Source organism: Aethina tumida, chromosome 1 (genome assembly GCF_024364675.1).
Source record: "Aethina tumida isolate Nest 87 chromosome 1, icAetTumi1.1, whole genome shotgun sequence".
Taxonomy (NCBI): Eukaryota; Metazoa; Arthropoda; class Insecta; order Coleoptera; family Nitidulidae; genus Aethina; species Aethina tumida.
In genome coordinates, this window is record NC_065435.1 from 34,227,897 (window position 1) to 34,243,066 (window position 15,170).

General features: G+C 32.5%; 1 long non-coding RNA gene across 2 annotated transcripts in view; it reads left to right on the plus strand.

Annotated features, from left to right (window-relative positions):
• LOC126264213 (uncharacterized) overlaps window positions 1-15,170 on the plus strand; it is a 48,519-nt gene that overhangs the window by 17,653 nt on the left and 15,696 nt on the right. The window contains exons 1-2 of one of the 2 annotated variants that reach the window (XR_007546972.1): window positions 7,050-7,322; window positions 7,483-7,990. This is a non-coding gene — a long non-coding RNA (uncharacterized LOC126264213). Of the gene's footprint in view, window positions 1-7,049; window positions 7,323-7,482; window positions 7,991-15,170 lie in introns of those variants that run through there. The other variant, XR_007546973.1, reaches the window with a different exon arrangement.

Below are 15,170 nucleotides of genomic sequence, written 5' to 3' on the forward strand. Positions count from 1 at the left end.
CCCTACTCCTACCGCTAATCCCAAATCTTTGTCCCAACTAGCCACCCCTACTCCTGCAAAGTCTCCCAGCTTCAAAACTCAGAAAACTTCTTGGAACTCGGTCACCCCCAATGAGGTGATGTCGAAAATGTGTAACTACGACGCACCCCACCATTTATGGTTCAGTGTTGAAATTTATGTATATTGAATTGTATTAAAGTATTTTAGACCATGTGCCTAAGAATTAGAAGAGCCTTTCCATAGAAAATAAACTCCTGGTTATTAAAGTAATTATTTAACGTTTCTAATTGATTGGAATTATTTGGTAGCGCTAATGGCTAGACGTCTCAGTCTCAGTTTCGGCTCGTATTTTTTGACAACCCACTGACAATCTTGACAACTGATCTTTGTGTAATTTTGTTTTGATTGGTGTCCGTTCCTATAATGCTCTTTGGCGAATTACAGAAAGAGGATATTTCAGTCTGCCAAAATGTGCGGAAAATGGGATCACATAAATATTAATCAACGAGCTGACCCAGCTTACAAAATCCGATAATATGCATTCCTCAGTTAATTTAATGCTGTCTTGTTAACCAAAAATAGTTTATCTGAAGCATTCTTCTCAATTTACAGCGCAATGTAGCTTAGGCTATTATAAAGAATGAAAAATTATAACACATCTTAAAACAAATAATGTTTCATTTCCTCTTGGGAATCCAATTGTAACTGTTGAGATGACCTGTAGGAGTGTACTGAAACTACACATAAACTGTTAAAATTGTAATTTGTATTGTGCGCCTGTAGACAGTTAAGTTGTAATTTTAACACTAAATTCTTAAACATAAGTTTTTCTTCTGAAATAATAAATTCTTTTAAGAAAAATTAACAGGTTAAGGAGCTAGAAAAGCCCAGGGAAGCCCAGAATGGCTTACTTACTGAGAAAAGTAATGAAGTTAACCTAAAACGTCAATACGACAATTGAAAAGTGTTTTCTCGTAACACCTGGAATAAGGGTTCTTAAATTGTCAGCAAACAATCAATTGGCATTAATTGAAAAGTTAACCGGCCGAGATACACAGATACGTAACATGGCGATTTGCTCTAAAAACATACCTACAGCAAGAGGAGTTGTGGAACTGCATAGACCCCACCACATGTGTCATTGTGGACACAAAACGAGACACAAAGGCAAAAACTAAGATAAATTTACTAGTTGACTAAATAAATTACGTGCACATGCAAGAGAGTAGTACTGCAAAAGAAGTATGGGATACGTTTTCATAAGTATTTGATGACTCTTTGTTGACACGCTGTGATGGGCTGCTGCGTGATCTCTATAATACTTCACTTACTGTATGTCAAAACGTAGAGAAATATGTGAGCAAAATTATGTGTACTGCTCCTATCAACCAATGATTATTGCTATTGAAAGCTCCGGCATGAAGATAACTTCAATATCTGTGAAATCAAAACTATCACAAGATGTTAAACAATCTGAAAGTGACTCAACAGTATTCTCAGTCAACAAGAACAACCACAAGAAAATAAGGGAGCTACACTTGTAATAAGTAAGGTCATAAAAGTCCTCAAATGCAAATCCAGGACCATAAATGTTCAACAAAAAGCAAGTAGTTCATCATATGCTGTTGTGTTTGAGGCAACATCCAGCCAAAATGACCCATGGCAAGTGGCTTCCGGTGCATCGTCACACATGACAAGACGTAAGAACATGCTTGAAAATATGACGGCTCCTGTCATACATAAAATCAGAGTCGCAGACAACAAAGTATAATCTGTGCAATGTTCAGTACAAGTGAGTTTGGACCATTATGACGATGAAGGTCAAAACAAAAAGGTGCTTTTTACAAAAGTATTAAGTGTTCCTAAACTGGCAACAAATCTATTGTCTCTAAGTCAGATTATTTGCGATGGTAGCCAAATAAAATTTGACGGAACAAGCTGTGTTATTATGAACAGCAGAAGTGAGGTAGTATCTTCCCACTGTGGCTTTATGTGAGGGTCGACTGGAACAATATTAGGATTAGCATTAGTCATTTCAAATCTGTTTAAAATTTGTTCCGTATAAATACTAAAACTACTACTAAAACTCTTTTCGGTGGAGAGTCGAATTTTGCATCCCAGCAGCGAGGGAATTGTTTTAACCCATATAGTGACTTGTTCAATTTACATACCATGTTTTCGTCATGATCCAACCCTTCTTGTTAAGGCATAAATAGGTGTGTTCAAGTTCTCCATATAAAAATGCTGTCTTTACGTCTAGTTACTTGATTTTGTGATTATTTTGTACAGCCACAGATAGTAACAATCGTATTGAATCTCACCTGACTGTTTGTGCAAAAGTTTCCTGGTAATCAACACGTGACATTTGACCATATCATTTCACACACAGATGTGATTTGTAACGTGGTCATTAAATAAATGAATCACTGTCATTAAAGTTATTATAACAAATCGAAAAATCATCTCGATATTTCTTTTCTCTGTCAATTTGTTGACACTTTCGATTAAAACAAATAGAAATATATTAAAAATATAACTGAACCACAATTTGATGTAAAATTAATACTGTGAAAGAAACAAATCAAATTTACTTGAAAGAAGACAACTTTTTTCTAAATTACATATTTCGAATAAGGTTTAATTGGACATGTTTTGTTTATATTGTAACGTCTGGCACATGTCACAAGGAAACGTAATCTTAGCAACATAAATGTTATTTTCTTTTATTTGATAAACGAAATTCCTTCGTTGTAATTGAAACTTGAAAGTTCGCAAAATGTCACTCAATCCCACACCCACTCCCAAATGTTTAGTTTTGTAATTACTAATTAATTAAAATTTTATTTATGCGTATATACATCTAGTTATCCTGTTTTCAATTTCATCCCTCACGTCAATTTCATCCCTCATATCACATATTCAAATTAAATTATAATAGTTGGAACTTCTCTTAACAGCAATCTATTCTAATGGAAATATAAAGTTAACAAAGTTAACAAAAACAATTTCTTTTCACATGTTAATTATCTATCAGAATCACAGACAGTTTTTGTATGTCGACGATAGATCTGCATCTAATTTGATTTCCGTTACTTTCAGGACTAGTAATCGACATCTCCACAATAATGGCAACAAGTTGCCATTATTGTAATTGTTTAAATATTCCTAACGAGTTCCTAAGGAGTCCGCACGTTTTGACAACTCTGGCAATTTTGACAGCTAATGTGAGAGTATTTCGTTCTGCTTAATTGCTGTACTTATAATCGCGATACCGATTATGGAAAGAGGTTATTTTATACGACAAAACATCGCAAAACCTGGGATCCTACAGCAGTATTTGTGTAAAAAGCTACTTTAATGTGTGGGCAAACGCATCAAGATATTCTCCAGCTTTTCTTTTACATTTACCCAAATTCAGTTTAGCTTGAGCCGAACCAACTTTTCTAGAAAAACTACCGCCCAATCTATTACTCATTTTTAAATTTCAAACACATTACATTAATATCTTTTATCTAAAGTATAACTTGCGAATATGGTGTTGATTAATTTTTTTTATAAAAACTAATCACTTTACATTACAATCGTTATGATTATTTACAGTGGAAAAATTACTTGTCAAATCCAGCCCATTTAGTTTAGCAAACAATAAATCATGGCAGATTCTATCAAATGCCTTTTAAATGTCTGTATAAACAGCATCAACCTGTAAATGAATTTCAAGAGCACCAACTGTCGAGAGTTTATAAATAAGAAGGTTGGTCGCAGAAGATTTATATTTGCAAAATTCATGTAGACTCTCATTTATAATATTTTGGAACTATGGCATAATTATTTTGGAAATGATTTTTTTGGACAATCTTGGAAAACAACAAGTAAACTATCTCCATCCTTTAAGATAGGTATAACAAATGATTTTTTACGTACGTTAGGAAATAAAGTAGATTTTAAAAACATATTAAGTTTCATTGTTAGAGGCTTTGTTAATGAAAATCCACAATTCATTCAATACTGTAGAAAGAATATCATGAGGACCTCTATTACTAGATAAATAAAGACTTCTGAGTTCATTGAAAACATCAATCTGGACAAAATTATAATTACGTTTTGAATATAAACAAAAATATTAGATTTGTGTCTGCATTGAAGGAAAAGAAGTGAAACAAACAGCTAACGAAGTGTAAATACTTATTTCTTTTGTTGTTTTTGTCTTTTCAATGACGAAATTTTAAGAAGTTACCAAATAATTGTTCAAGATCAGTTTTGAAATCAAATGATATTTTGTACATATTCAGGTTTCAACAGCAATGAAGGCGATATGTTTATTAATCAAAAGTAAATCATACTTTTGTTGTCTGAAGAATATGCATCGACAAAAGTGTGTGAATTGTTAATTAGACATTGCTATTCCTAACAAATATCAAAATTTTATATATTTTCTTTGATAAGATAATAATAAAACTTAAACATCTTTTTTAGCTGCTTTTTTTCAATTTTGTTAAACTTATAAATTCACATCACATAATTAGGACCTTCCTACTTTCCGCATATTTTGGCAAATTGAAATAACCTCTCTCAGTAATTCGCCTTTAGAGCATTATATTATTGGACACCAAACGAAACGAAATTACACAAAGATCAGTTGCCAAGATTGTCAATGAGTTGTCAAAAATTATTAACCGAAACTGAGATCTGAGACGGCTAATCATTAGTGCTGTTTTTTCCCAAACCAGTTTAAAATTTTCTTCTCTATGAGAAGTCTCTTCTAATTCTTAGTGTACTTGGTCTAAAATACTCTAATACAATTCAATATACATAAATTTGAATACTGAACCATAACTGGTGCATCGTAGATAGACAATTTCGACATCACCTCCTTGGGGGTGTCCGAGTTCCTGCGTTTTGGAGCTGGAAGACTTTGCAGGAGTGGGGGTGGCTGGTTGGGATAAAGATTTGGGATTAGCGTTAACAACTCTTCTCTTTCGATTATGGTAATTATTATAACTAAATGCAGGCAGAGGAAGGACGAACAACTCAAACAAAAATTGTTACTATCAACAATATTCCCTGGTTGCACTTTGAACAATTGACAAAAGTCGCTAACAATAAAATACCTTTCTGTCGTTACCAATGGCAGCGGTAACAATCGTCATTTATCCAAATTTGAGTAGCAACTACGGAAAAGTGTTTGTTAAGGAATGAAACTGCACATTGATACTTGGAACCCCTCTGTATAGATGCCCTAACGCAAGCGTCATGCTACGAAGGGTTTTTAGTTCTTAGGTTTTAGTCTTTGACGTTTCTAGCCGAGTGCACACTTTGTAATAATATAATAAACGATTAGTTTTCTTGTAACATCGACTATTATTCTCATCACACTCACACCTCAGTTTTCAAAAGTGTTTGTAGTGATATTTTTGTTTTTATTTAGTGTCCCTCCTTTGTCTGAATTTAGTTAGTTACCAAATTCAGACAAATGAAAAAATTTGTTTACTTGTCTGGTAATCTTTGTTACCAATCCAAGAGACAACTGAATTAAATTTTTGTTTTCGTACTATAAACAGTTTAATAACCGAATTAGCGATAATGAAATGCGAAAACAGCAAGTGTGCCTGCAAAATGTCGAGTGGTTCCGAATCCTATTGGAACCGGACGGCACATCGCCAGTTCCGTTCCACAAGAAGTTCATACTAAGAGACAAAAACCGTGAATGAAGAAAAGGAAAAGGCGGTTCAAATCCAGGTTCTATTGGCAGAAAGAAAGGTCAACCGCGCGGTAAACCCTGAGCACGACTCCGTTCGAAGTTCCGAAAGAGTTAACTATCTAAAGTAAGTAACAACAGCAAAATTCGGCGAAGCGCCACACCGACATCAGACCCCCAAATGGAGTTAGAGATAACGTTCGTCCTTCTGTTTGAATTTAGTTATAAGTTGCCATATTTAGTAACCTCGGTTACTAAACCAATAAACCATGTGTAGAGTCCGCGAAAAAGATAAGCCAAGAGGTACCTGAAAACTAGACGTTAAGATTAAAATCTCGGAACTAGAGGGTGAATTACACCGAATGAAAGTAAGTAATGCATTAAGCTGTCTGCTAAGCTACAGATACCAGGGGTAAATCCTGGAAGTACTCCTACTTCTAACCCTAACACCAATCCTTCCTCCCGACCAGCCACCCCACACCTCCAATACGCAGAAGTCTTCCATAAAGTGGGATACGCCTATGGAGGTGTTCTCGAAATCCTGACGACGCACCCCTGTGCTCACCGAAAGGACACGGAAGCACTGGAAGTATTTGTTTCCATTAAGGTCAAAATACAAAAGTTAATAGTTAGAATATGCCTGCTTACAAGGCGACGTGGAATGATAATGCAAGGTACTCAGTAAAACGCTTATTGACTATTTTACAACATTGGTGGGCTGTATACAACTAACTCTGCTCTTACAACTTAACTCTGTTTCTATAACTACGCTCTTCTGTTGTTTTTATTCTCCGTTGTCATCACAACCGTTATACACGATGTCTAGATACTCTAACATAACTTGCCTCGAGTGAATTGGACCAATGATGAGTAAGTATAGTGTTTGCATGAGTACTGAGGTTTACACTTTAAACTATCAATTATCATTGGTTGATTGTGTCTTATGAAATTTTATACAATATGTTCCTACTTTATCTACATGTAAAAAAATTAAAGACTAAGTTTCCTAAGTTGTTCTCTAAAGAGCTTATAACATTAACTATTCGTTATTCATTTGTAGACATTTGAATTCCGTTCCCATAAACAAATTTCAATGTTTTATTTATTAATTCGTTATTCATTTGTAGTCATTTGAATTTCGTTGTCATAAACTAATTTCAATTTTGTTCATAAAATCAGGTAGACCAAAAAGTTTTCTTTACTTGTTTGCCACCAAACTTTAATCAGTTCAAACTTTTGTTTCATACGAACCACGTTTCTCTGAAGTTGCTCCTACGCTTCAATTCAAAATTATTAGATAAATATTCTCGCTTTTATTAATGAGTCCCTGCCTCATTGGAAATGATAATCGGAAGAAATACTTGTGTATAGTAATGCTAGAAATGAAACAGATCGTATCAAACTGTTATTTTTAGGGAATATTTTTGTCTAAATTCATTAATTTACTTACAGGAATTCCCAACTAAACAAAGAATAAGTACTTTCATGTATATGACGCTCCTTAAAACAACACATTAATACCTAATTAATTTGTTTTCAGAATAAATTAAGATTGAAATCTTAAAGTACGATGCAAAAGGCAAATGGTGTAGAGATTCTAGTGGCCCAAGAATTGGATTTAAATGTAAGTATAATTTTCATCTGCATTCAAGATTTTTATAATTAATGACATATTTTATGTTAAAACACACAATTAAATTATTTAAATTAAATGAAAAACAAATAAAATTGGTATATATAATAAAATTAATATTTAATATTAATTTTATATATCTTTTTTAAAGTATTTCGACGATTCGTTGGGCACGAGGAGTTACGTTCACATGGAAAGGCTGATTACCATCATATAAATGAAGATGAAATGAGCCACGACACAACCTGACGACATCGGCAAATATTTTCTCTGAGGCTATGAAATATGAAAAAAAATCCAAGAAATCCGAAAAAAGTACAAGAAAAAATCACAATAAAGAAGAAAACATCATTACCAAGAAACCGTATTCAAAAGTTCTACCAAAAAGGCTGAGGACTGGAATGTTCCCGTTTGAGTTCCACATTTCTATCTCTGTATATAGCAAGTACTTTCATTTTATGGAAATGTTTCCATAGTGTGGATCTAGGTTTCAACTCATCTATCATCTGAGAATGAAGCTTGTTTATAGCAATTATAATTTTAGATTAGTGCCGAAGTAATTTTTCCTTAAATTTTAATCTGTACTGTAATCACTAAATGTGTTTCCTAAAAAAATATGTTGCATATAACTTTTAAGTACCTCCACTGAATAGTTGAAGGTTAAAAAAATCGACAATGGGTCGAAACCATTTGTTAACAACCAAACTTATATTAAATAAATCACATAACTTAAAGGTACACAAAGTAGTTTTATTTGGAAAGTTATATTATATATAAATATTTGGGAATCACATTTATGGTCATTTAGTGTAGGTTGAAATATAAGGATGAATTTGATTCGGAACAGTTCTACCATTTAGTATAATTCATCTCATCTCGATATTTCTTTGCTCTGTCAATTTGTTGACACTGTGGATTCAAACGAATAGAATTATACCAAAAAATATAACTGAACCACAACTTGATGTAATATTAATACAATGCAAGATCAAATCAAATTTACTTGAAAGACGACATCCCTCACCTCTCTTAGCAACAAAGTATATATCGGCATTTAAGTATAAAGTTAACAATGTTAACAAAAGCAATTTCTATTCACATGTTAATTATCTGCAGAATCACAGACACTATTTCTTTGATTCAAAATAAATGTCGACGAGAGATCTGCAACTGATTTGATTTCAGTGACTCGTAATCGAAACCTTCAGAGAGTAGGTTGCTATTATTGTAAATGTTTAATTATTTCACCTTTTTAAATCAAAAGTTAATTCACGTAGTTGATTCTTTAAGCAAGAATTAGAGTGCGGCAAATTTCAGTTAGGTACTGAATTTTTTCTATCACGTTTGGTTGGATTATTACCCTCAAATAACACTAAGATACCAATCTTTCCAAATTTGCTAATTTTATGTCAAAATTTAATTAGATTCCTCATCTCTAGATGACAACTTCAAATAATGTCAACACATTTTATTTACAAAATCATGAAAAAGTGATTTCCACTTTACAATTTTCTGATTTGCAATCTCTGTTCAGATGAAATTTATAATTAATAGCTGTATCATTTGTAATTTTGTTGAAATTTTCATCTACTTTTGTGCATATATATTTTAAGTGTCTCCACGTTTTCTTGAGAGCTGACAAATTGGACAACTTGGCCTTAGTAGATTCTAGGAACCTGGGATCCTATTAAGTAGTATTTTTCTAAAAAATCTTTATAAACATTCAAGAGGTGAAACACAATTTACTTTACCTACATGCTCCATACTTGCTTTAAAATAAAGTTCAAATCGTGGTGGTGAATCAAAACTTGAAGATTGTGATGCACAATATAAATTGAACTTTGCGAATGTTATTTGATGGGATAAGAACCCTTTAGAAGATAAATAAAAGTTGCTCAAGTTTTTTGTGCTCTTCGCAATAACTAAATGAACAAGTTTAGAAGGTAAATTTACCAAAGAATAGTTTTGTACATAATCTGGGTTCATTAGCAACGAAGGCAGTTTGTTTATCAAACAAAAGAAACACATTCAATATTCATACATTCTTCCTTTCTATTTACCTGGAAGAATATCATCATCTAACACATGTCTGATCGGTATTCCAAATAAATGCTTTTCTAAGAAAATTGTGTCTCAATTCTTGACTCTGTTATAGCGTAAGCTTTATTTTCAATAATAAGATGTTTTTTCGCATTGTAAATTAAATTGTTTCAGAAGAATGTTTCACTGTTAACTGTCACAGGAGGATAGCTCCGTCATTATTATTATAGAACCATGTGTTCAGAATCTCTCGACAATTTAGAATATCATCTTTCTATATTTGGTATCGCCAAAATAAAATCGACCAACAAGCAAAATGAAATAACTGAAATATCAGTTGTCAGTCAGTTGTCAAAACAAACGTACAGGTCCAGAGTTCTCAAAAACTTATTCTCCTGTTTTAAGAAATTGTTAGTAAATAATTTCATTATTTATTCCATATGGTATTACTCAAGCCTTAACCATTATGTTAAACCCTACACATTTTCCATTTAAATTCAACCCATTGATGTTAATCATCAAATTTGACTCTTTTAAGAAATTATGTGTTATGAATTACATCTGAAATAAATTGATGGTGTGTATGTAGTTGTTGAGTTTTTGAATGATGAGATACCTAGTGTTCTCAAGTTTCACAGCATCTCTTGAATGTTGAAATTGATAATATTTCAAATTAAGTTGTAGGAACAATTGTAAATAACCGTTGCTAATTTACAATAAGTGTTGTATTGTTTTTTAAATTTGGATTCCCTTAGATACATAATTTATTGCAGTTAATCAAGGCGGAATATTGTGACAATTACATTAATAACGAAATATATCTATTTTAGAGCTCTGATTTCAAATAGTGTTAATTCGTCATGAAATTCTCGAAAATCAAGTCACATGAAAAATTCCCGTGGGCTTTAATTTTGCTGAATCAAAATATTACCAATCATATTAAAATTCATTTAAGTAAAGTTAGGCATATGATATATTATCAAAACACCAAGATGTCTTAGAAACTGCAAAAAAGAATTCCGATTTGTATATATATCAAAAGTTAATCAAAGTTATACAATATTACATAGTACAGAGAGTATTTAGTGTACAATATCCTGTTATTTATACCGCCCCTTTGGTTGACTGAATCAGTGTACTACAACGCCGTATAATCAAATTGAGTCATCCCTAATTAAAAATCGCTCCATTATTTTCCTTCTTTCAAAAAAACCTTTGGTCACTGTGTTTTTCAATCTCTTCTACAATATGATTTATTCAATCAATTTTTGAAGATAATATTTGCAATACCCTCAAAAATTATTTCTTTTTACAGATGGCAAATTTAAATAAAGCATCCTAAGAACTCTATGTACATCCCATCGCATATGGAGAGTTACTACCACGATTTTAACATATTTTTAAAGCAAATATGGAGCATATAGGTAAAGCAAGTAAATTGTGTCTCACTACTTGAATGTCTATAGGAGCATTAACTTTCTTTTCAATTATGATATTATTATTATTATTATTGCAGATATTTTAGAAGAATAGTGCTTAATAGGATACAAGGGTCCGCGATGTTTGGAAGTATAAAATACCTTCATTCTATGATCAGAATCGCGAATAAGCAGAACGAAAATACTCCATCTTTAGTTCTCGATGTTGTCAGTGTGTTGTCAAAACAGGCATACTGTCAAGAAAATATGGAGACACCAAAAATATATATGCACCAAAATAGATGAAAATTTTAGCAGAACTGCAAATGATAAAGCCATTAATTATAAGTTTCAACCGAACAAAGATTGCAAATCAATATTTACGCAGAAAATTGTAAAATAGAAATTACTATTTTATGATTTGGTTTATAAGTTGTGTTGATATTGTTTGAATTTGTCGTCCAGGCATGAGGAATCTAAATAATTTGCGATATAAAATTATGGAAAGATTAGTATATTATTTGAGGGTGATAACCAATGTTGAAAAAGAAAAATTCAGTGTATAGTTGAAATCTGTCGCTCAGTTATTCAAGCTGAGAGAATCACCTACGTGAATTTACTGTTGATTTAAAAAGGTGAAATATTTAAACAGTTACAAAAATAGCAACTTACTGTCTGAAGGTTTAGATTACGTGCCCTGAAGGTCACTGAAATCAAATCAGTTGCAGATCTCTCGTCGACATTTATTTCAAGTTTCAATAGCAACCAATTGTTTGTCAAAAAATAAAATAACATTTATGTTGCTAAGATTACGTTTCCTTATGACATATGTCACAAGTATGTAATATAGAACAAAGTTGTCTTCTCCCAAGCAAAACTTGATTTGATTCTTATATTGTATTTCACCAAATTGTGGTTCAGTTATATCTTTTCTTATAATTCGATTCCTTTTAATCCACGGTGTCAGCAAATTGACAGAGCAAAGAAATATCGTGATGATTTTTCGATTTGTTATAATTTTGTTGATGGTAGAACCGTTTCGAATCAATCTCATCCTTATATTTCAACCTACACTGGAAGACTATAAATGAGATTCACAAATAATTAAATATAACTTAACTTTACAAATAAAATTACTTAGTTTAACTTAAGTCGATAATTTAGTTTGGTGTTATAAAATGGTTTCGACACATTGTCGATTTTTTCAACCCCCAATTATTCAGTAGAAAGATTTACAGCTATATATAACATAATTATTTATAATATATTGTCACACCCGTGACTTATTGGGGGTTGGGGAGTAGCTCAGATAAACACCAGTACAGAATAAATACAATTTTATTCATAGTTTATATAGAAAAAACACATTACAAATTGTCTAACTTACAAATATAAGTAAGGGACCATCTTCAGGGCTGCTCTTGGGGTTCACTGGTATCCACCGGGCGACTCGTGACCTCTGTTGTAGTTCACACACTTCTGTCCTGTTACTTGATCTTCGTCACGCTTTTAATTATAGTCTGATATTACAAAACATTACAATAGTTTATTGACACCAGTAAAGCGTGACCCAGATATACCGCTGAGTCTTGGCAAGTCAGCGGAATGTATTGGTGCTGACAATGCCAATCAAGACATTATGCGAAAGCAATAATCGCATAATCATGGTTACCAATCCAAGAAACAACTGAATTGTGTTTTGGTTTTCGTACTATAAACAATTTAATAACTGAATTAGCGGTCATGAAATGCGAAAACAGCAAGCGTGCCTGCAAGAAGTTCGAGTGCTTCAGAGTCCTATTGGGACCACACGGCACTTCGCCAGTTCCATTTCAGAAGAAGTTCCTATAAAGAGACAAAAACCGTGAAATAAGAAACTGAAAAAGCGGCTCAAATCCAGGTTCGATTGTCAGAAAGACACAGCTAATTATTGTAAAGCCCCAGTTTTGATCGGCTGCATTAGAGTACATTAGACTACCAATTAATTCTCTGTATCGTGTGGGGACTTTGAACATTTTTAAATCTCTGTTAACTTTTGAGTGGCAGTCATAGGGTGTTTTAACTGGATTGCAATCTACCATTCTGAATTTCTCTAAAACATATTTTTTTTGTTTAAGTGTTACTCCTTTCTTGCTTTGGTTAATTTCTATTCCAAAAAAAACTTAGCATTCTTTGATCTTCAATTTCTCAGCTAATTCTCTCTTAATTTCATTACCAGTTTGTTTTTCGACAGTTCTTTTGTACTCCTTAAATTTTTCAAGAAATTCTCCTTTTGACATGAGAAAATACACCTAAATGTTAGAAGATACCTTGATCCACCACTGGTTCTGAGTCGCATTGGTCCGCAGATGTCTGAATGAACAATATTCAGTAACTGCTTACTTCTTACTTCTCTGTCAATAAAGGATGTCCTTGATTGTTTACCTCGTTGACATATGTCACACCACGTGGGTAATTTATCGTTATCCAATTTTATTTATACTTAAATAAATATTATATATAAAATATATAAAATAATTGTTCCAATAGTGCCGGTCCATTTGAAGCATGGATTGACTCCAATTTAAGCCATACGTCTTTGGGCTTATGCACAGGATTATGTCCGCATTTACCTTTTTATCTTATTTACATCCACGTTTTAGGCGCTGATTCACTTTTTGTGTCACCCTGACATATAACTGGCTTTGATACTTCACCATTAACGAAATCCCAGGTATCGATTTTGGTAAGTAACGCCTCTACCTGAATCCGCCTCGTGTCGAAATTTTCTTTTCTTACTACCTCGGTCGAAAGTACGTATTTTGCTCCCCGGTTCCACGATAAGAAATAGTATTTTTCTGTAGTGGAACCGGGGAGCAAAATACGTACTTTCGACCGAGGTAGTAAGAAAAATAGTATACACTACACGGGAAAAAAGTTTGGGATACCTGCCCTGCGCGCCATATTGCCCGAGGCGTAGCCGAGGTAGTAAGAAAAATACTATTGGATAGAAGTTCAATTCTTGTCCCACACATCGCCATCTCGAGTCCCATGTTTCGATAGTACGGACCTACGTTATAACTCATCGTACATATGAGAATTAAGCTTGTTTATTCTAATTATAATTTTAGAATAGTGCCGAAGTAATTCTTCCTTAAAATTTAATCTGTACTGTAATCAGTAAATGTGTTTCATAAATTATATCGCATATATCTTTTAAGTACTTCTTTCCACTAACTAATTGGAGGTTAAAATTAATTAAATTAACCACAAAACGTAAACAAAGTAGTTTTATTTGGAAAGTTATATTATATTTAAATATTTGGGAACCCCATTTATAGTCATTTTGTGTAAGTAGAAATATAAGGATGAAATTGATTTGGAACAGTTCTACCATTAAAGTTATTATAACTCATCTCGACATTTCTTTGCTCTATCAATTTGTTGACACTGTGGATACAAACAAACAGAATTATAACAAAAAATATAACTGAACCACAATTTGATGTAATATTAATACAATATAAGATCAAATCAAATTTACTTGAAAGAAGACAACGTGTTTCCAAACCACATATTTCGAATTAGGTTTAATTGAATTAACCACTCAACTCATGCCTATAATTGGACAGGCTGACATACATCATTAGGTGACGTAACCTTAGTAACATAAATGTTATTTTCTCTTATTTGATTAACATATCTCCCTTCGTTGCAACTGAAACAGGAAAGATTGCAAAATGTCACTCAAAACAACACTCACTCCAAAATGTTTGTTTAATTTTGTACTAATTAATTAAAATTTTATTTATGTGTATATACATCAGGCAAGTTACTTGTTTTCAATTTCATCCCCCACCTCTCTTAGTAGCAAAATATATTTCTGCATTTAAGTATAAAGTTAATGAAAACAATTTCTATTCACATGTTAATTATCTGTCAGATTCACAGGCAGTATTCTTTTGACGGAAAATAAATGTCGTCGAGACATCTACAACTGATTTGATTTCAGTGACTCGTAATCGGAACCTTCGGACAGTAGGTTGCTATTATTGTAACTGTTTAAACATGTCACCTTTTTAAATCAAAAAATAATTCACGTAGTTGATTTTTTAAGCAAGAAGTAGTGACCGGCAAATTTCAACTAGGTACTGAATTTCTCTCTTTCACGTTTGGTTGGATTATCACCCTCAAACAACACTAAGATACCAATCTTTCTAATTTTGCTAATTTTATGTCAAAATTTATTCAGATTTCTCATGTCTAGATGACAAGTTCAAATAATGACAACACAACTTATAAACAAATTCAAATGACAATTTTCTGTGTAAAAATTTGCAATCTAGCTCTATCATTTGTAATTTTGATGAAATTTTCATCTACTTTAGTGCATATATATTTT